The 23,089-nt window shown below is 41.0% G+C and overlaps 1 protein-coding gene across 4 annotated transcripts in view; it reads left to right on the top strand.

Moving 5' to 3' along the window:
* Positions 1-5,592: 5,592 nt before the first annotated feature.
* The window catches only part of SLC25A53 (solute carrier family 25 member 53), a 59,646-nt gene continuing 42,149 nt past the window's right edge, over positions 5,593-23,089 (top strand). For 3 of the 4 annotated variants that reach the window (XM_035287756.2, XM_078363359.1, XM_035287750.3), the window contains exon 1: positions 5,593-5,724. The gene's annotated coding sequence lies outside the window, so the exon portion shown is untranslated. Of the gene's footprint in view, positions 5,725-6,562; positions 6,660-23,089 lie in introns of all 4 variants that reach the window. The other variant, XM_054251552.2, reaches the window with a different exon arrangement.

Raw genomic sequence — 23,089 nt, 5'->3', positions numbered from 1 at the left:
TGTGGATGTCCAGATGTTCCTACATCATTTATTGAAGATTATCTTTCCTCCATTGTATTGCCCTTGCTCCTTTGTCAAAGATCAGTGCACATTTAAGGAAAGGATGAGCTTGGCTTGGGAGAAAGATTATTGAGGGCTTTACAGTGAGTGACATTTGGCCTGGGCTTTTAGAAGAGTAGGCCAACAAAAGATGGGCATTTTAGATAAAACATTGTGACACTGAAATTATGGATTGTTCCTATGGTGAAACTGGTGAATTTCAAAGATAGATGATGGACTTAGAAAATACTTTTGATTATAAATGGTGTGATATTAATCATATACATCATAGAAACCATTGCGAACAAATGTGAACCAGAAAAAGCCAATCATTCAAGATGGATCTTGAAATGCTAATGGCCTAAATTTGAGAAAAAGAGCCAAACAGCCATTTGCTGACTAGAGGTCATACACCTACCTACTCTGAGCTCCTAAAAACACTTCACCTTTTTAACTCTGGGACTCTTAGAACTCAGCTGTATCAACCAATCAGAGCTCAGCCATATCAACTAATTGGGGGCTCAGCTGCTTCCACCAATTAGAACTGAGCAAGTTTGTATCCTTCATTTGCATAAATGGCAGTTTGTATCCTTCATTTGCATAAATGGATGTAATTGGGAACCTGGGTGTGAACTTTTGCAATAAAACCCAAACCCTCTTTTTGTTCTCTGGAACACACCTTCATTTTAAACCTGTTTGCAAACTGTTCAATGAAATAAAGTCTCTTTCCTCCAAATTCCTTTTCAAAGAACTTTTGTTCACACCCTTAAGGGTTGATGACAAAAAAAATTTTTGAGAAATATCAACCGAGGAAACTATCAAAACATTTTTATATTTGTCCTTGTATAATTTTCTTTTTCTTTTAAAAAGAACATAAGATACATTCCCCTGTAAAATTCTATTCAGTATAATGTTTAAGTACTTTAAAAGTTTTAATGAATGGGGTAACTCACCATTCTTCAATTGCTCTTACCAAACCCTTTTTTAACCATTGTTACAGATAAAGTCATATCTCCTCTTTGATGTACACGTGTGTTAAGCAAGTAGGTATATTCTTTCATATGCATGAAAATCTTGTACACAACTAAACACTCCATGAGACTTATAAATATTGTAATTTATTTGATTAATGTAGAAAGGGCTTTTCAGAAACAACCAACATTTTTCAGATCAGTATGAATTTTTAAGTTTAATGATGTGTTCTTATGAAAATGTTTGTTTTTGTTACCAAATCAAAAGTAACCACTTAAAAGACCCTCCACAATCTGATTTTTTGTAGAGAGGAAGATGATCATATATTTTGCTAAATAGCATAAAAGGAATAAAAATAAATTATCTATAATAAATATATGTGTGTAAAAATAATAAAAGGAACCAATTACAAAAGGTTATAGCAAAAGTAATGTATTAAAATATATTCAGAAATGGGTTTTCAAATATGATTGGGTCTTTATTTAGGTGGAAGTTATTTAATCCCAGTGAAAATTATTATCTTGGTTCTTTTGGTTCTTTTATTGTAGCTGGAAGTCACAATAAAGAAGTTACATTTAAGAAGAGAGCATTGCAGAACCTGAATACTTAAATTATGTGTGTAGAACATGGCTTCTAAAAATATGCTATAAGTACAACTAGGGATGCTATGAACACATCTCCCTTTCTAACATTGGGTTTACGAACATCCTCTCCCCTCAACAACAGAAGTTATTTAATCCCAGTGAAAATTATTATCTTGGTTTTTTATTGTAGCTAGAAGAATGGATTTAGTTAACTGAAATTAGAATGACTGACTATAAAAGTATAAATAATAGGATATATATTTTGGAGGAAGAATTTGAATGAGATGCTAGACGTTTTGAAATTTTCATCCTTACAAATGTATGTTTTAACAATATGGTCATTTTCATCCTGAACGTTTTTTCAATCTGAACATTACTCTTAACTAGTACTTGTACGCTTTTACAATATTGTAACTGAGGTTTGTAACGATGATTCAATATGTTTTCTGAATCATATAATTATTAAATTAGGATATGTTTTTATTATTTCCAAACTGATAATCCGGTCTGTTGTTGTTTCTTTTATTTAATACTTCTAGATTAATTGGAGCATCCTTATCATGTATCTAACATTGGGCTCGTTCTTTAATCATCTTTGATAACACAGAGTTTACAGTTAACAGACATATAACAACCAACAGCTGATAGAGATTCATGCTATTACAGCAGTGTCTATCACAAAATAATTGTAATCTAACTAAAATTTAAACAAATGCCACATAATTCTTTTTAATAAAAATATAAGAATTTTTCTACAATGAAGCAAAAACAAATATATCTTCATTTCTAATTTGATAGAATGTAGTCTGCTGGTGTCACCAAGACAGTAGATTTCAGGAATAGGCTAGATCTCATTTTAATCTGAGTTATGATACATGTTCAAGTTTGACTTGAGGGATCTTATCCAGTTACACCGTAACTCACTCCTGACTTCCCCAGAGATGGGTATGATGGCTCTGCCTGCAACAGGGGGCCAACAGAGGGACACAATCCTTTACAAACATGAGCTAAGCATGAGGATTAGGGTTCCCTAGAAGCAAAGCCTGAGGGGGGCATGATTCTTGGGCAAGTGATTTAGAGTGAGTGCTCTCAACAGTAGAGGAGTGAAAGAAGCAGGATAAGGTTGGAGAAGTCAGCTGGAAACAAGTCTATCCTAATGCCAGGAGGAGCTCTGGGGTAGGATTTGCATGACGGAATTGGTCAACCTTGAGACAAGATACTCTTGTACCCTTATCATCAGTCGGTCATTGCTTGTAGGGTGCAGGGGTATGTGTGTAGGGATTGAGGGTATTAGACTGCAATCCCCCAGGCAATGAATCTCTTCTGCAGAGTGTAATTCTCCAGAGAAGGAAGCAGCTGTAGTTATCAGCTAATACTCACAGCTTCTGAGGACTCCGGAACAGCTCTTAAGAAACAAATAACTGAAACATACTGAAGAAAGCACTGCAGATCCTGAATACTTAAATTATATGTGTAGAACATGGCTTCTAAAAATATGCTATGAGTACAACTAGGGATGCTATGAACACATCTCCCTTTCTAACATTGGGTTTACGAACATCCTCTCCCCTCAACTACCTGGTTTGCTTAGCAGTAGTAGCTGGTGTTGAATTCTGCCATTAGGGCAAGATGCCCAGCAATGAAAGAACTGGATCGGTTAGGAGAATTTAGGGCAGATGAAGTCTGTGGAATGGGGATATGGTGTGTATGGTGAAAGGAGCTAAAAGGGCAAGGTTTCTTTGTGTATGAGACCCACTCACCAATCTCCACCATTTGTTTATTTCTACTAGCCCTAGAGACACTCTCGTCATCTTGTCTTTCCTCTGCCCACACTTTTACTTTGCACCAGGATTTTTCTCTTTCCTGGCCTCTGAAACTCGACTTCTCACAGCTCTACCCCTTACACTGACATTTTCTAATAGTTTGACAGTTAGAAACAATGAAGAAAATTATGTAAAATGTCTTCCCATACAATCTCTGTCCTTTTTGTTTTCAAATTTAGCCAAGCCCAGACATGTGCACTGTCATTGGGTGTTCAGGAAAAAAATAAAAGACAAGCTGATTCGTCTGCAATTCAAGTCTGAGAGGCTTTCCTAGGTTTGCAGTGATGACTTCTGAAATGCCAAGTGAAAAAGAAGGTCAGGGAGCTACAAAAGAGGTACAGAGGTAGGGAGAAGGCAGTGCTTCATTTACCTTCAGCAAACTTGGGGATTTACCTTCTCCTTCGTCCCTAGTCCCTTCACCATCCCAATCCTTCCCCTGAAAAAACCACTGTGGACCACCTGATAATAAGTTGGGAAGTGAGAGTAGGTGGGTGTGGAGCAAGCATAACAACATCTTGGGTACTATACACTCTGAAGGAATAGAGGAAATTCCTGTTTTGTTTTAACCTGGGACAGAGGGGATTGCCCTGTTCTTTCCAGGCTGAGGCAGTAATTCCTGACTCTGGGGACTGCTGATATGGAAATTACTACCACTCTGGATGGAGTCAGATTAGTATATTAACCAGTCTCTTTGTACTGTCCTAAAATAAGCAAGATCTTTGCTAATATCCAAGCTTTACAGAATGGTGGGGTAAGGTGAAGGCCCTGTATCTTTATCCCCTGTGGCCTTTAGTACTATAGGCAGTAATGGGGCCTGTGTGGCACAGTTGAGGGCAATGAGTGAGCTGGTTATGCCAATTCCTACAATAGTCACCTCCTTGGCTGGCAGCCTTCAAGGGAGACATCTTTGCCTTACTAGGGGCTGCCCTTCTGCTTCTGAAGAGAACCTCATCTTCCTGTATGGGCACTGAGGCAACTCTTGGGGTGGGTAATTGGGGGAGACAGAGCACTTAAAAAGAATTTAAGGTGGCCTTTTTCTCAGTGATATTTGAGAGACACCAGGATATATCTGAATGTGTCTGAGTTTAAGTCTTGGCTGCATTTGTTATTAGCTCTGTGACCATGGGCAAGCTATTGATTTATATGCAATCTGACTAATCTGAGTTTTCTTAGCTGCTTTAAGCAAACAAAGGGGACAGGAAAGGGTTATACACTTAACTACCAGCAATGGGTTCTTGTGAGGATGAAGCAATAACAACAAAATGGGTTTAAAGCACTTATCATAAGTGCCTTGTCCACAGAATCGCAAACACTGGATTTTGCTTATTTTAGAGCAGTACAAAGAGACTCTTTAATATACTCTTCTGACTCCAGCCAGAGTGGTAGTAATTTCCATATCAGCAGTCCCTTGAGTCAGGTATTACTGTCTCAGCCTGGAGAGAAAAGGGCAGTCCCCTCTGTTCCAGGCGAAATGATTATTATCATTTCTTATTATTAGCCAGAAGGTCTTAGGTGAGATTAAATTCAATCATTATAATTTCCGTTTCAAAATACTGCTTAACTCTGTGCCAGGCAATGTTCTAGGTGCTCCTCACATGTGAAATTTTAATATTTTTACTGCAACCTTGGAGGTAAGTACTATTATCATACCCATTCTACAGATGAGAAAGCCAAGGAATAGCATGCTTGAATCACTTGCCCAAGATGCCGTGGTTAGACATTGGTACAGTGGGGATTTGAACGTCGGAGCTAAGGTTTTAAAGTCTGTGCTCTTTACACATGCAGTTAAGTCAGACAAGAACCAAAGGAGATGGGGAATGGAGGGTAGAAAGGGCACACGTTTAAGGTGAAAGGTCAGAAACTGTAAATTCGGAGTTTGTGTTGGTCTAGCAGCTTGAAGGCATCATCATGAACTGTTCACCAAACAAGTTAAGCTCCTATTTGAGAATGATTGATAAGCTTGCAAGACAACTTACAAACGGAGGAAATGTTCCAATAGATGACTAAGTCTTTTAAGTCTTTTTAACCTGTTTTTTTGGTCTCTTTACCAGATTAGTCGCCTGGCTCTCCCAACCAGACAGGCCAACCACGTGGTCGCGAAGGGGTTAATGTGGGGGCCTGGCCGGCGGGGGTGGGTGGGTAGGAATGGAGGGAGCGGAAGCGAAGAGGATTGTGGGAGTGTCGTTGTGCGTCGCCTCAGTGAGGGCAGCGGATGGGTGACGGTCCTGTCACTGCGACTGCCGCTGCTTTTCGAGGCCACAGGACAGGGGCCATCGGCCGCCGCCAGGACAGCGAGTGAGGCGGAGGTTTGTAGCACTTCTTATGGGCTGAGGGAGTAGACACATCCCACTTCCAGCAGAGCGGGCAAATGAGAACGGAAGTGATAGGGGATCGGAAGTTGCGAGGGAATGAGGAGTAGGGGGAACTGACAAGCAGACGGACCCGGCGGCGACAATTGATGGCGTAGTTGTAGGATTAAGGGGCGTGTCAACTGTGATGTGTGTTGATACTGAGATGTGTGAATCTACTGGTTATTTGTAGTCGGTAACAGGCGGGGTCTAAGGGGGAGGCGGCAAATGGATGAATGGAGGATAAAATCAGGGCGAAAACGTGTTGTCTGCCGGACACCAATACATCTGAGTCACATCTCGGCAAGATTATTTTATTGGAAAGATCTAGGTCCCTGGTTTCAGATTCTGCTATTGATGCGTTGATTGATTTCCTTTACCAAAATACCAAGTACCTGCTCTGTGCTGGGTACTACATTCGAGGCCCCGGACGAGGAAAGGAATTAGGCTTTTTCCTCGACATTTACAGCCTGCCGGTTGCTATCTGCATTTGGGGACAGGCAATTCCAATACAAGGAGACAGAGATAGATCCTGTGTTATGAAAACCTACCGGGGGCGACCGAACTCACCTGGGAGTTGAGATCTGGGACGGCTGTTTGATGTGGTGATTTAACATATGTTTTGAAGACAAAATAAGCAGGGCAAAAATGAAGCACAATTTTTCTCCAGGCACTTTTCCTCTCTGTTGAGGTCAAGTTCAGCTACTTGGAGAACTGAGTAACACTTAAGGCCCCAAACTGGTTTTTTTATCCTTTTCTTTTCTCTTTTGAGAGGGAGTCTCCTTCTGTCTCCCAGGCTGGAGTGTACTGGCATGATCTCGGCTCACTGCAACCTCTGCCTCCCAGTTTCAAGTGATTCTCCTGCCTCAGCTTCCCACGTTCTGGGATTTCAGGTAACCGCCACCATGCCTGGCTAATTTTTATGTTTTTAGTAGAGATGGGTTATCACCATGTTGGCCAGGCTGATCTCGAACTCCTGACCTCAAGTGATCCACCTGCCTTGGCCTCCCAAAGTGCTAGCATTACTGGTATGAGCCACCGTGCCGGGTCCCCACAACTAGTTTATTTTTGGTAAGAGCGTTTGCCCATCACAGTGGTATTTCCAGGCCCCTCTGGAAGAATCAGTCTTATATGAGAGCGAAGCCTGCAAGCTCTGGGTAGGACTACAATGCAGTGCCAGTTTTCCAGCAAGCTCAGTTCACAGCAGGGAATTGTGCACCCACCAGAAATCCTAAGCAATATTTTAAAGCTTCTGAACAAGAAAAGCAGCCTCTTTGTTTACCGAAGAAACAACAGTATAGCAGTCTAAGTCAGTGGCTCTCAAACTTTCACGTGAATCAGAGTCAGAGGGTTTCTTAAAACACAGATTGCCAGGTCCCATCCACAAAGTTGCCACTACATTTGGTCAGGGTTGGACCCCCGAATTTATATTTCTAACTAGTTCCCAGGAGATGCTGATACTCCTGGATATGGAGCCATACTTGGAGAACTGCAGGTCTAAACAGAGTTGACAATAAATCAAATAACATCGCCTGGAATCCCTTAGAACCCGGGAGGCAGAGGTTGCAGTGAGCTGAGATTGTGCCATTGCACTCAAGCCTGGGCGACTTGCACTCAAGCAAGACTCTGTCTCAAAAAAAGAAAAAAAAAGAATATCTTCTGTAGGGAAGGCTAGGCACACTCCTAAAGGTCAGGCATGTATGTCTGAATTCAAACATAGTAGATATGAAATAAAATTGATTTTTTTTGACATTGCTTAGAAAATCTTTTTATATTTGTTTAATATTGTATATTAACAAATTGTATACATTTGTCAAGTTCAAAGTGGTGCTATATGTATATAATATGGACTAATTAAATCAAGCTAAATAACTCATCACCTAAAATATTATTTTTTACACAAAATGACTCAAAATGGAGCTTATCATTTTTTGTAGTGATAATATTTGAAATGTACTCTCTATTTTAGAATATGAATTTTTGAAATATCACTACCATTCTGCTCTCTGCTTCTGTGCGTTCCATTGTTTTAGATTGCACATACAAATGAGAACATGAAGTATGTCTTTCTGTGCCTGGCTTATTTCACTTAGCGTAATGTCCTCCAGGCTCATCAATGGACAGATTTTCCTTATTTTTGAAGATTGAATAATATTTCATTGTGTATGTATAGCACATTTTCTTTTTTTAAATTATTGTACTTTAGGTTCTGGGGTACATGTGCAAATCATGCAGGATTGTTGCATAGGTACATACCATGGCAATGTGGTTTCCTGCCTCCATCCCCTCATCATCCACATCTGGCATTTCTCCCCATGTTATCCCTCCCCAAACTCTTCATCTTCCGCTGTCCCTACCCAGCCCCCTCAACATACCCCAGTGTGTGATGCTTCCCTCCCTGTGTCCATGTGTTCTCATTGTTCAACACCCGCCTATGAGTGAGATCATGTGGTGTTTGATTTTCAGTTCTTGTGAAAGTTTGCTGAGAATGATGGTTTCCAGATTCATCCATGTCCCTACAAAGGACACAAACTCATCATTTTTTATGGCTGCATAGTATTCCATGGTGTCTATGTGCCACATTTTCCTTGTCCAGTCTATCATCGATGGGCATTTGGCTTGGTTCCAGGTCTTCACTATTGTAAACAGTGCTGCAATGAACATACATCTGCATGTGTCTTTATAACAGAATGATATATAATTCTTTGGCTGTATACCCAGTAATAGGATTGCTGGGTCAACTGGAATTTCTATTTCTAGGTCCTTGAGGAATTGCCACACTGTCTTCCACAATGGTTGAACTAATTTACACTCCCACCAGCAGTGTAAGAGTGTTCCTATTTCTCCACATCTTCTCCAGCATCTGTTGTCTCCAGATTTTTTAATGACTGCCATTCTAACTGGTGCGAGATGGTATCTCAATGTGGTTTTGATTTGCATTTCTCTAGTGACCAGTGATGATGAGCATTTTCTCATATGTTTGTTTGGCCTCATATATGTCTTCTTTTGAAAAGTGTCTGGTCATATCCTTTGTCCACTTTTGAATGGGTTGGTTTATTTATTTCTTTTAAATCTGCTTTAGTTCTTTGTAGATTCTGGATATTAGCCCTTGGTCAGATGGGTAGATTGCAAATTTTTTTTCCCCATTCTGTTGGTTGCTGGTTCACTCTAATGATTTTGGTTTTTTTTTTTTTTTTTTGCTGTACAGAAGCTCTGGAGTTCAATTAGATCCTATTTGTCTATTTAGGCTTTTGCTGGTAATGCTTTTGGTGTTTTGGTCATGAAGTCCTTGCCTATGTCTATGTCCTGAATGGTTTTACCTAGGTTTTCTTCTAGGGTTTTTATGGTGTTAGGTCTTATGTTTAAGTCTTTAATCCATCTGGAGTTAATTTTAGTGTAAGGTGTCAGGAAGGGTCCCGTTTCTGTTTTCTGCACATGGCTAGCCAGTTTTCCCATGCTTGTTTAAACAGCGAATCCTTTCCCCATTGCTTGTTTTTGTCAGGTTTGTCAAAGATAAGATGACTGTAGATGTGTGGTATTGCCTCTAAGGGCTGTGTTCTGTTTCCTTGGTCTATATCTCTGTTTTGGTACCAGTACCATGTTGTTTTGATTACTGTAGCCTTGTAGTATAGTTTGAAGTCAGGTAGCGTGATGCCTCTTGCTTTGTTCTTTTTGCTTAGGATTGTCATGGCTATGCGGGCTCTCTTTTGGTTCTATATGAAGTTTAAGGTGATTTTTTTTCCAGTTCTGTGAAGAGGGTCATTGGTGGCTTGATGAGTTTAGCATTGAATCTATAAATTACTTTGGGCAATATGGTAATTTTCACAATATTGATTCTTCCTAACCATGAGCATGGAATGTTTTTCCATCTGTTTGTGTCCTCTCTTATTTCCTTGAGCAGTGGTTAGCAGTTCTCCTTGAAGAGGTCCTTTACATCCTTTGTTAGTTGTATTCCTAGTATTTTATTCTCTTTGTAGCAATCGTGAATGGGAGTTTGTTCTTGATTTGGCTCTCTGTTGGTCTGTTATTGGTGTATAGAAATGAGTGTGATTTCTGCACATTGATTTTGTATCTTGAGACTGCTGAAGTTGCTTATCAGTTTAAGGAGATTTTTGGCTGAGACGATGGGGTCTTCTAAATATACAATCATTTAGTATGCAAATAGAGACAATTTGACTTCCTCCTTTCCTAATTGAATACTCTTTATTTCTTTTTCTTGCCTGATTGCCCTGGCTAGAGCTTCCAATAGTATATTGAATAGGAGTGGTGAGATATTGGCTGTGGGTTTGCCATAAATAGCTTTTATTATTTTCAGATATGTTCCATCAATACCTAGTTTGTTGAGAGTTTTTAGCATAAAGCACTGTTGAATTCTGTTGAAGGCCTTTTCTGCATCTATTGAGATAATTGTGTGGTTTTTGTCTTTGGTTCTGTTTATGTGGTGGATTACGTTTATAGACTTGCGTATATTGAACCAGCCTTGCATCCCCAGGATGAAGCCTACTTGATCGTGATGGATAAGCTTTTTGATGTGCTGTTGCAATTGATTTACCAGTATTTTATTGAAGATTTTTGCATCTGTGTTCATCATGGATATTGGCCTGAAGTTTTCCTTTTTTGTTGAGTCTCTGCCGGGTTTTGGTATCAGGATGCTGTTGGTCTCATAAAATGATTTGGGAAGGATTCCCTCTTTTTGGGTTATTTGGAATAGTTTCAGAAGGAATGGTACCAGCTCCTCTTTGTATGTCTGGTAGAATTCGTCTGCGAACCCATCTGTACCTGGGCTTTTTTACTTTGGTAGTCTGTTAATTGCTGCCTCAACTTCAGCCCTTGCTATTGGTCTATTCAGGGTTTCAACTTCTTCCTGGTTTAGGCTTGGGAGGGTGCAAATGTCCAGCAATTTATCCATTTCTTCCAGGTTTACTGGTTTATGTGCATAGAGTTGTTTGTAGTAGTCCCTGTTGGTAGTTTATATATATTCTGTGGAATGGGTGATGAGATCCCCTTTATCATTTTTTATTGCATCTATTTGATTCTTCTCTCTTCTTTTTTATTAATCTGGCTAGTAGGCTGTCTACTTGGTTGATCTTTAAAAAAAAACCAGCTCCTGGATTTACTGATTTTTTGAAGGTTTTTTTTTGTATGTCTGTCTCCTTCAGTTCTGCTCTGATCTTAGTTATTTCTTGTCTTCTGCTAGCTTTTGAGTTTTGTTGATCTTGCTCCTCTAGCTCTTTCAATTTTGATGATAGGGTGTCGATTTTAGATCTTCCCTCACTTCTCACGTGGACATTTATTGCTATAAATTTTTCTCTAGACACTGCTTTAAGTGTGTCCCAGAGATTCTAGTACATTGTGTCTTTGTTCTCATTGGTTTCGAAGAACATCTTTATTTCTGCCTTCATTTCATTTTTTATCCAGTCAACATTCAGGAGCCCATTCAGTTTCCATGTAGTTGTGCGGTTCTGAGTTAGTTTCTTAATCCTGAGTTCTAATTTGATTGCACTGTGGTCTGAGAGACTGCTCGTTATGATTTCCATTCTTCTGCATTTGCTGATGAGTGATTTACTTCCAATTGTGTGGTCAATTTTAGAGTAGGTGCAATGTGGTGCTGAAAAGAATGTATATTCTGTGGATTTGGGGTGGAGAGTTCTGTAGATGTCTATTAGATCTGCTTGGTCCAGATCTGAGTCTAAGTCCTGGATATCCTTGTTAATTTTCTGTCTCGTTGATCTGTCTAATATTGACAGTGGATTGTTAAAGTCTCCCACTATTATTGTGTGGGAGTCTAGGTCTCTTTGTAAGTTATTAAGAACTTGCTTTATGTGTCTGGGTGCTCCTGTATTGGGTGTGCATATATTTAGGATCATTAGCTCTTGTTGTTGCATTGATCCTTTTACCATTATGTAATACTCTTCTTTGTCTATTTTGACCTTTGTGGTTTAAAGTCTATTTTATCAGAGACTAGGATTGCAACTTCTGCTTTTTTTCCAATATGCCAGTCTGTGTCTTTTGATTGGGGCATTTAGCCCATTTACATTTAAGTTTAATATTGTTATGTGTGAATTTGATCTTGCCATTTTGATGCTGGATGGTTGTTTTACCCATTAGTTGATGCAGTTTCTTCACTGTGTTGATGGTCTTTAACATTTGGTACGTTTTTGGAGTGGCTGTTACTGGTTGTTTCTTTCCATGTTTATTGCTTCTTTCAGGAGCTCTTGTAAAGCAGGCCTGGTGGTGACAGATCTCTCAGCAATTGCTTGTTTCTAAAGGATTTTAATTTCTCCTTTGCTTATGAAACTCAGTTCGGCTGGATGTGAAATTCTGGATTGAAAGTTCTTTTCTTTAAGGATGTTGAATATTGGCCCCCACTCTCTTCTGGCTTGTCAGGTTTCTGCTGAGAGATCCACTGTGAGTCTGATGGGCTTCCCTTTGTTGGTAACCCGACCTTTCTCTCTGGCCGCCCTTAGCATTTTTTCCTTCATTTCAGCCCTGGTGAATCTGACAATTATATGCCTTGGGATTGCTCTTCTTGAGGAAGGTCTTTGTGGTGTTCTCTGTATTTCCTGGATTTTTGAATGTTGGCCTGCCTTGCTAAGTTGGGGAAGTTCTCCTGGATAATATCCTGAAGAGTGTTTTCTAGCTCAGATTTATTCTCTCTGCCACATTCAGGTACACCTATCAAACGCAGATTAAGTCTTTTCACATAATCCCACATTTCTTGGAGGCTTTGTTCATTTCTTTTCACTCTTTTTTTCTCTAATTTGTCATCTTGTTTTATTTCATTGAGTTGATCTTCAATCTCTGATATCCTTTCTTCTGCTTGGTTGATTCAGCTATTGAAACTTGTGTATGTTTTGCAAAGTTCTTGTGTTGTGTTTTTCAGCTCCATCAAGTCATTTATATTCTTCTCTAAGCTGTTTATTCGGTTAGCATTTCATCTAACCTTTTTTCAAGGTTCTTAGTTTCTTTGCATTGGGTTACAACATGTTCTTTTAGCTTAGAGAAGTTGGTTATTACCCACCTTCTGAAGCCTGTTTCTGTCAATTTATCAGACTCTTTCTCAATCCAGCTTTGTTCCCTTGCTGGTGAGAAGTTGTTATCCCTTGCAGGAGGAGAGGAGTTCTGGTTTTGGGTGTTTTCATCCTTTTTGCGCTGGTTTCTTCCCATCTTCATGTATTTTTCTACCTGTGGTCTTTATAGTTGGTGACTTTCGGATGGGGTCTCTGAGCTGATCCTTTTTGTTGATGTTGAAGCTATTCCTTTCTGTTTTTTAGTTTTCCTTCTAACAATCAGGCCCTTCTGCTGCAGGACTGCTGGAGGTCCACTCCAGACCCTGCTTGCCTGGGGATCACCCACAGGGGCTGCAGAACAGTAAGTGTTGCTGCCAGTTTCTTCTTCTGTTCTCTTCATCCCAGAAGGGTACCCACCAGATGTCAGCCTGAGTTCTCCTTTATGAGGTGTCTCTTTGGATATATGGGGGTCGGGGAGCTGCTTGAGGAGACAGTCTGTTCATTATAGGAGCTCAAGTGCTGTGCTGGGAGCTCCACTGTTCCATTTAGAGCTGCTGGGCAGGTACTTTTAAGTCTGCTGCAGTGGAACTCATAACCGCCTCTTTTCCCAGGTGCTCTGTCCTGGGAAGGTGCGGCTTTATTTATAAGTTCCTGACGTGTTGCTGCCCTTTTTCAGAGATGCTCTGCCCAGCAAGGAGGTAGTCTAGTCACATTCTGCCAGCAGAGGCATTGCTGAGCCGCCACGGGTTCTACCTAGCTGCTGTGTAAACTTCCTTGTGGTTTTGTTTACAGAGGTACAGTTAGAACTGCCTTGGTATGGTGGTGTGCCTTAGTAATGGCAGACTGCCTCGGTAATGGTGGACTGCCTTGGTAATGCTGGACTGCCTCGGTAATGGTGGACTGCCTCAGTAATGTTGGATTGCCTTGGTAATGGAGGACTTCCTCGGTAATGATGGACTGCCTTGGTAATGGTGGATTGCCTTGGTAGTGGTGGACTGCCTTGGTAATGGCAGGCGCCCTTCCCCCCACTGAGCTGGCCTGTCCCAGATCCAGCTGCACTTGCTGCAAAACTCTGAATCCAGAGTGCTTCCGATTGCTGGTCTTTGTGGGGGTGGTACCTGCCAAGCCAGATCACCTGGCTCCCTGTTTCAGCCCCCTCTTTTTCAGTTAAATGGACCACTCTGTCTCCCAGGTCTTCCAGGCACCAGTTGAAATGGCTGCCCAGATTTTGTGTGAGTTTTGGTGTGGAAACCTGTGGCCCTGGCTCAAACAGCCATGCTGGAAACTCATGGCTCTTTTTGGCCTGGGAATCTCCTGGTCTGTGGGCAGTAAAAACTCATTTGGAAATGCGGTGATCACTCACCCTCTGCATTGTTCTCCCTGGGAACTGCACTCCAGAGCTGTTCCTATTTGGCTATTTTGGATCTCCCCACACATTTTCTTTATCTATTCATCCATGGTCACTTAGGTTGATCCCATAACTTGGCTATTGTGATAAATCCTGCAATGAAAATGAGAGTTCAGATTTCTCTTTGACATACTGATTTCAAATTCTTTGGATATATACCCAGAAGTGGGATTGTTGGATCATATGGTAATTCTATTTTTAGTTTTCTGAGGGACCTCCATACAGTTTTCCATAATGGCTGTACTAATTTATATTCCCACCAACAATGTATAGGGTTGCCTTTTCTCCATATCCTGGCCTGACATCTTTCATCTTTTTGATAATAGACATTCTGAAAGGTGTGAAGTAATATATCATTGTGATTTTAATATGCATGTCCCTAGCGATTAGTGATGTTGAGCATTTTTTCTGATGCCTGTTGGCCATTTGTGTGTCTTCATTTAAGAAATGTCCATTCAGGTCCTTTGTCAATTTGTTAATCAGATTATTTGTCTTCTTGCTATTGAGTTGTTTGAGTTCCTTATATATTTTGGACATTAACCCCTTATTAGAAGTATGGCTTGCAAATATTTTCTCCCAATCTGTAGGCTGTCTCTCCACTCTGTTAATTGTTTTTTTTGCTGTGTGGAAGCATTTTCGTTTGATGTCATCCCATTTGTCTAGTTTTGCTTTTGTTACATGAGCTTTTGGGGTCAAATCCCAAAATTCATTGCCCAGACCAGTGTCCTGTAGTTTCTTCCCTAGGTTTGCTTCTTGTAGCATTATGGTCTCAGGTCATATGTTTAAATCTTTAATAAAATGGATTTGTTTTTATGTTTGTATGTCCTGGATGGTCGAGCAAAGATCATCTTCCTGAACTAAACAAAGCAAATCTGTTTTTTTCCATTGTATTTGTCACAGTGACTTATATCATAAATTGTTTAAAGACACAAAGTAGCTGTTTTCTATTCAAATCCCTTGCTGATTTATATTCAAGTAGTTATTTACAGTGGAACTCATACCCCGACTGTGTCATCAACAACAAAAAATGAAGCATTCCTAATTTCTGGTAACAAATTATGTTTGAGGTTAAAAATTTAAAAGACCATGTGACAATCTAATTGACAGAGAAAGATTAGTATAAGAAGTCGGAATTGGTAGGTAGTTCCCCCCACCAATAAAACCCTCCCCTTAGAAGGAATGCAGTCACGCACTGCATAGTGACATTTTGATCAATGATGGACCACATATATGATGGTAATACCATTAGATTATAATGGAGTATATATAGAAACCTGATATATAGCACTTGATATTGACATTGCAGATTGATTGGGGTAATGATTGATATTCATTATTGGTGCTGGGGCATTTGGTTTTCCATATGAGAAGTAATACACATACATACACACACACACACACACACACACACATATTCTAGCTCGGTTTGTGTAAGTACAGTCTATGATGTTCTCATGATGAAATTGCCTAATGATGCATTTCTCAGAATATATTCCTGTTGCTATGCAAGTTGTGACTGTAATCATTTTATTTTTTCTAGAACACAGAATCAGAAATCTCATTGTGTTAGAGCTTAATTTGAAGCCTTCCTTTAGGGGTTGGCCCTAAACAGTCTCCTGGAGGGTGGCAGTCCACAGTTATATTTCCCCTTCAAACCACCTCCCATGCACCTGAAAAAAGCTAGGACACATTTTCAGAAATGTCACTGATCCTTCTAGACTCTTGTCAATGCTTCATCCCAAATCTCTCTAGGCCAGTTACAAAAGAAAATAAATGAAAACTGAAACCAAATACTCAGACACACATAAAAAGACAACCAAAAAGTACATATGAACTGGCCTGAGTCTGTTTGAATCTTTGTAGGGGCCAGCAAGGTGCTAAGATGGCCAGTGCCTTGGATGTTTCAGAAATCTGTTCTCGGGCCGGGTGCAGTGGCTCATGCCTGTAATCTCAACACTATGGGAGGCTGAGGCGGATGGTCACCTGAGGTCAGGAGTTCGAGACCAGCCTGGTCAACATTGTGAAACCCCATCTCTACTAAAAATACAAAAAATAGCTGGGCATGGTGGCAGGCACCTGTAATCCCAGCTACTCAGGAGGCTGAGGCAGGAGAATCTCTTGAACCCGGGAGGTAGAGGGTGTGGTGAACCAAGATTGTGCCATTGCACTCCAGCTTGGTCTCAAAAAAAAAAAAAAAAAAAAAAGAAATCTCTTCTCTATCATACCAATATTCCAAAGGAGTTAGCAGGACAATCACACATGAGTCTTGAAAATTAATCAAATTTTGCATGTAATTGGTGAGCTTCTCACTTATGTTTGTGCACTTTCTTCTCCTCCACTCTAGTTCTCATCTCTGCCTAAATCCACACCTAGTCTTACAGACAGTGTTATTTTCCGTGAAATGTGAGGAGATAAAAGAAGCCTATGTAAGTTTGAACTCTGCAGCTCCATTTCCTAAATGATGCCTGAGTAGGAATGATTTAATTTTGTTGCACGAACATCCAGTATCTCAGGGACCCTGAGAGTAAATAGATGGTTGTGAAGAAGAATTTTGGGCCATGGGTGTCAGAGCACCAAACACAATTACTCCAGAGTCCAAGTTCAGATGGAATTGTTTCCAGTCCATATATTCTGTGTGCTACAGCTGATTTTTTAAACTAAACTTTAAATCAGTTTGTGTGTCTTACCTGAAGTGGGGTGGGGTTTCTGGTCTGGCACTGAACTACTAGGCTATGGAGGTCAGTGTTTTCTTTGGAGCTGTTTTTCTGAGGGTAAGAGTCATTGCATCAAGCAAGTGAGAACTGTTAAGGGGAGGAGGAAAAGGGTAATTATCATAATGTCACATTTTTTCTTTACAAAATAAGATTAGGAGAAAAATGAATAACCCTCTAGGAGGAGGAGGAGGAGGTGGCAGAAATAGGATTGTGAATCTGGGATCTGCAACTGAGATATCCTGTGCCTACCTATTGCTTTTCCCAAAGCAAAGGCTTAAGCACCCTGTGTGTGTGAAGCCTGGTTTCCTGTAGGTCCTGTGACCGTGCTGGGAACAGGGTAGCTATTGCCACTGTTATTGGAATAACTTTTCTGCAATTGATAAGGTGATGAGGAGGAAAACTGGGTGACCAGACCTCATATACACATATATTTAAGATATATATATGTATATGTATATGTATATGTATATGTATATGTATATGTATATGTATATGTATATGTATATATCACTTTAGGGGTATTTTAATAGCTCTGGCAGTCTAAGGAGTTTATATAATTGTCTGCCAAAACTGCAATGTAAAAGAGCCAAGTTGAAAGTCTGACTGAAAGCTAGAATTCAGGGGACAGGAAGTGACCTCTGCCAGAAATGAGTTCTCTTATGCAAGGTCCTTAGAGGAGTTGTCAGTGTCCTCTAGCCCAAGACCACCGGAAACACACCTGTGGTTGAACAGGTTGGGTTGATTGCTCAGTGCATCAATGGAGGGAGAGCGTATACCATGGGCACTGTGGTGCTTCTCTGTTGGAAGGTGTCAGAAAGGACTTACTGTGGGATTTGAACCTGTGTTAGGTTAATTTGAGGAAGATTTAGAGAAGCGTGGCTTTGCTCTGGATTGGACTCTGTTAGGAAATGGGAATAATTCTGTGATTGGGTGTCTTAGTGAATCTTATCCACAAGGAGGCTAATTGGTAAAGTAGCAACAGTTACTGTTAGCCAGGATAGCAGAGTGGTCATTTTTGTGGCTTGGTCAAAGTTCATGTTTTGTTTCTTCAGATACAATTATGAGGTGGTATTTTTTTCTTGGCCACTGTGGTCACATAGTAGCCTTGTCTGATAGTGGCGGTTTATGAAATCGTTTGTGTTCATCAGGAGAACACCAAGGCCCAGCTGCAAGAGCCAGGTCAGTTGCCACATGTCAGTGGCTGCTTTTCTCCTCCTGAGTGACCAGTGCTGGGTCCAGCAGCCTATTGGAGGCCAGATTTCCTTTCTGCCAAGAGTCGTTTATAGCAGATAAAGAGATGTGCTGAACAGGAAAGCTTGGGACTGGATGTGGATGAAAGCATCTGGTTACCTTCCTTTTTTTTTTTTTTTTTTTTTTTTTTTTTGAGACAGAGTCTTGCTCTATCGCCCAGACTGGAGTGCAGTGGTGCAGTCTTGGCTCACTGCGGCCACTGCCTCCTGGGTTCAAGAGATCCTCCTGCCTCAGCCTCCCAACTTGCTGGGACTATAGGTGTGCACCATCATGCCCAGCTAATTTTTGTATTTTTAGTAAAGATGGGGTTTCACCATGTTGGCCAGGCTGGTCTTGAACTCCTGATCTCAAGTGATTCACCTGCCTCGGCCTCCCAAAGTGCTGAGATTATAGGCATGAGCCACTGTGCCTGGCCTTCTGGTTGCCTTCTAACAGAGCTTAGGAGCCTCAGTTAAAATATTAGTTTCCTGAGGTGATTTTTCCTTAAAAAATCAGATCAAAGTATAGTTAAACATGAGAAGTACATGGGAGAAAGTGGCAGATTGTATTTTTCAGAGATGACCACAATAGTACCTCTCATCCCACACTCTCTCCTGTAATGTGACCTTGCCACCCTTCCATTGAGAAGTAGGGTCAAATGTCTCCTCTCCTTTGAATCTGGGCAGACTTTGATTATATTAACTAATAGAATAGGACGCAGTGAGACTGTGACTTCTAAGGCTAGGCTATAAGAGGCAATGTAGCTTCTGGCTCACCTGCAGGGACATTCACCTTTAGACTCCTGAGCTGCCATTACAAAGTCTGATTACCCTGAGGCTGCCAAACTGTGAGAAGGCCCAGGCCTATGGTAAGGCCACCTATAGGTCCTCTGATCAACAGCCCTAGCTGAGGTTCCAGCTAATAGCCAGCATTAACCGGTAGCCTGTGAATGAAAGCTGCTAAATGATTATAGCCCCCAGCCTTCTGGTTTTCCCAGCTGAGGCCCCAGACATCATGAAGCAGAAACAAACTATCTCTGCTCCATGATGTCTCAATTCTTAAACCACAGAACCCGAGAACAAAGTAAAATGATTGTTTATTGCCACTAAAATTTGGATTGGTTTATTATGAAGCAATAGTAATTCAAACAGAGGTGGGGAGCTTGGTTAACAGAAAAGGATTGAAGTAAAAGGAGCAAGGAAGGCAAATAGTTGGTAGAGGAGAAACAGGCTGGTAGACAAAGCATTTCGCTTTGCTGCTGATGAGGGGCTCTTTGATCCCAGAGACTTCAGAGTGGACAGAAGTAGACAGTAGAGGGGAAAAATGTAAAGAGAATTTATCCATCATGCTAAATGAAACTGCTCTGGATAAATGAAACATCTCTAGATAATTGTGCCTCCTTTTAAAATAAGATCTTGAACTATTTATTTTTTACCTGAACATCTTGATTAAAAACAACAGAAGCGTGTGGAGTATTTTGTAAGTAAAAATTGTAATAATATTAACATTGGCAAACTGTTCAGTGAGTGACAAGATTTAATATTGTAGTTGCCTGTGCTGACAAGCCTTTGAGGAAGTCCCACTAATCATTTTCAGTCAGTTATCTTGAGTTGTTCATAAAAAACGATTTCTGCTTTGCTGTGGTTATGTGAATGTTTGCCACAGTATACCTTATTTGAGGTGTTTAACATATGACACTTGGCTAGCATTAGTGTTGAAACTGTGAAGATGTTTAGCTCTTCAATCTTCCTTGGTAATAAGTACTTAGTTAACAGAGACTGAAAGGACATTTGCTCACCTCTGTCTCACTGTATAAGAGGAAAGCACAATGTTATTTCCAATGATATGTGTGGACGTTTCATTCTTTTAATCTGGCAGAATCTGGTTCAGTTTTTTGGAAACAGTCTCACTGTGTTGCCAGTTGGAGTGCAACGGTAAGATCATGGCTCACTGCAGCCTCGACTCCCAGGCTCAAACAATCCTCCCACCTCAGCCTCCCAAATAGCTGGGACTACAGGACAGTGCCACCATGCCCAGCTAATTTTTATGTTTTTTTTGTACAGACAGGGTTTAACCACATTGCCCAGGCTTATCATGAGCACTTTAAAAAGAAAAAAAAAAGACTAGTCAAGCATAGTAGTGAGAAGGCTGGCTCACTTTTAAAGTCTCCATATGTGTCCACATTTTATATTTTATCTACATCAATAGTTTTTGCTGGGTAACCTATTCTATTCGTAGGTAAGAATAGAAGTCGTAGGGCTGGGTGTGGTGGCTCACACCTGTAACCCCAGCACTTTGGGAGGTCGAGGGGTAGACTGCTTGAGCCCAGTAATTTGAGACCAGCCTGGGCAACATGGTAAAATCCCGTGTCTACAAAAAATACAAAAATTAGCCAGATGTGGTGGTGCATGCCTGTGGTCCCAGCTACTCTGGAGGTGGGAGTATTGTTTGAGCCAAGGAGGTGGAGTGAACTGTGATTATGCCCCTGCACTCCAGCCTGGGTGACAGAGTGAGACCCTCGAAAAAAAGAGAAGTGGAAGTCCTTGTACTGTTGGAATTGCTTAATCAGTGAGCTTTCAAAGATATTGGTTATAAACGTTGAGTACAGCTACCAAGTGACCACATGGTTATGGGCCAAGGTACAAAATGTCTCAAGTCACTTGTTTCATTGTAAAAATTCATGTGAATATCTGAGGTTTTGAAGATTTACACCTATGTTTTCCAGGAGTGTTATATTTTTCTTTCCTGTGCCTTTGTTTTGGGGTAAGTTTGGCATGTAGTGTGAAGTTGGAGCCCAGCTTTGTTTTCCAGGTGCATATCTAGTTGTCCCAGCAGCTGGATTTCACAGCTTACTGTGATTGTGAGGCTTCCGGTTTTCAAGGCTGCCACTGAGCCAAAGAGAGGGGTATGTGAATAGAACAAGTTAAAAGGCCACAAAGATCAGTGTTCTTGCCAAGATTCACTTGCTTTCTTAAATAACTGCCCCTTAGATTGCTGCAAGCTTTTGGATAATTTCCAGAATATTGAAAAACTTGATTTAACAATTTTTGCCAATATTCTCATTGCTGTATTTGAGGAGCAGATTTTTGGAGGTTTTCACTCTGCCATTCTGAAAGTCCCTACTCATAGGTTTCTATTTTGCCTGGGGCATCGGATCTCCATATGAAATAATAATTTTGATATATGTGGATACTTAGGTCAGAACTTCTTAGCAGTGGGCAAGATTTGGACTGACCCACAAAATGCTTAAGGTGTTCTTCTCCTGTCTCTTCAGGACTCTAAAAGACTGTCCTGGGTGGAGGCTGTGCTGTATTCATGAGCAGGCCAGTGGGTGAGAACTATATGCAGCCAGTGAGACCATGATGTTCTTGTCCCTGCCAGCCTGTTTCTTTGCTCGTAGACATGTGAAAATATCTGGAGATATGTTTGAGATAAAATTTCCCCAGAGATGGACTGCCAATCCTTCTACTGTTGATAGTATTCCCCAGAAAGTTGATTATACTTGAACCTCTCCTTTAGAATGAATTTGGGAGACACCAATGTTAAAGGGGGTAATTGGAGAGACCAGGGAAGGCTTTCTGCAGGAGGCATGAGTTTTGACCTAGTCCTACAGAGTGAGTGAGAGCTGATTAGTTGAAGAAAATGGGTGGTAAGAAGTAGTTCAATTTAACACAAGCCATGGAAATATATATAATTAATTTCCCTCAACGAGCCAATGCAAGAATAAAATCCAGGCTTATCCCTGGGAGAAAGCCAGAAACTATGCAGTGATCCCCACCCACTGAGAAAGAGGCAGAATCCTGTCTCAACAAAAAAGATAGAAATTATCAGGATGTGGTGGCACATGCCTGTAGTACCAGCTGCTTGGGAGGCTGAGGTGGGAAGATTGCTTCTCAAGCTTCGGAGGTCCAGGCTACAGTGAGTTGTGATCCCACTACTGTACTCCAGCCTGGGCAACAGAGTGAGATTTTGTCTCTAAATAAGTAAATAAATAAGGAGGGCAGGCTGTGTATCATAGTCATAAAAAACTAAAGATCTGTTGTCAGACAACTTAAGTTCAAATGCCAGATCTTCTGCTTATTGGCTGTGTGACCCTGGGAAACTTACTTTACCTCTTTGGTCCTACTATCTTTGTAAAATGGAAATATCTACCTGCTTCACAGGTTTGGTGAGAAGTTTAAATGAGGTAATGCATCACTAGTGCAAAGCACAATGTCTTGCACAGATTGTTTACTAAAATCCTCATTTTATTTTTATTTTTGTTTTTTTGATATTGATTCTCACTCTTTTGCCTAGGCTGGAGTGCAATGGTGCAATCTTGGCTCACTGCAAGTTCCAACTCCCAGGTTCAAGTGATTCTCCTGTCTCAACCTCCCAAGTAGCTGGGATCACAGGCATGCACCACCATGACCACTAATTTTGTATTTTTAGTAGAGACAGGATTTCACCATGTTGGCCAGGCTGGTCTTGAACTCCTGGCCTCCAGTGATCCACTGGCTTCAGCCTCTCACAGTGCTGGGATTACAGGCATGAGCCACTGCACCCAGCTGATTTTTATTTTTGAGACATGGTCTTTCTCTCTCACCCAGTTTGGAGTGTCGTCATGCCATCACAGCTCACTGCAACTGATACGGAAGGGTGAAGGGAACTACTGGGAAGGGAAGGGTGATACCTTTAAATGATATGGAAGAAGGGAAGGGCCTGGTCCCTGGCTGGGGCTCTACCCTCAGGCCTGTGCCCATGGACGTAGGTGAGGGACAGGCATTTTTGTTTTTCTGCCAAATGTTGCATTTCCCAAGACCACCCTGGCCTGCCATGCCCCCATCCTGTGCCTATAAAAACCCAGAGACCCTGGTAGGCAGAGACACATGTGGCTAGACACTGAGAGGAGCACATCAGTGGAGGAAAACACAGGTGGCTGGATGTTGAGAGGAACGCACCGACAGACCACCGACCAGCAG

The sequence above is a fragment of the Callithrix jacchus genome, chromosome X, assembly GCF_049354715.1.
Source record: "Callithrix jacchus isolate 240 chromosome X, calJac240_pri, whole genome shotgun sequence".
In the NCBI taxonomy this organism is placed as follows: domain Eukaryota; kingdom Metazoa; phylum Chordata; class Mammalia; order Primates; family Cebidae; genus Callithrix; species Callithrix jacchus.
This window is presented reverse-complemented; position numbering and strand designations above follow the sequence as displayed.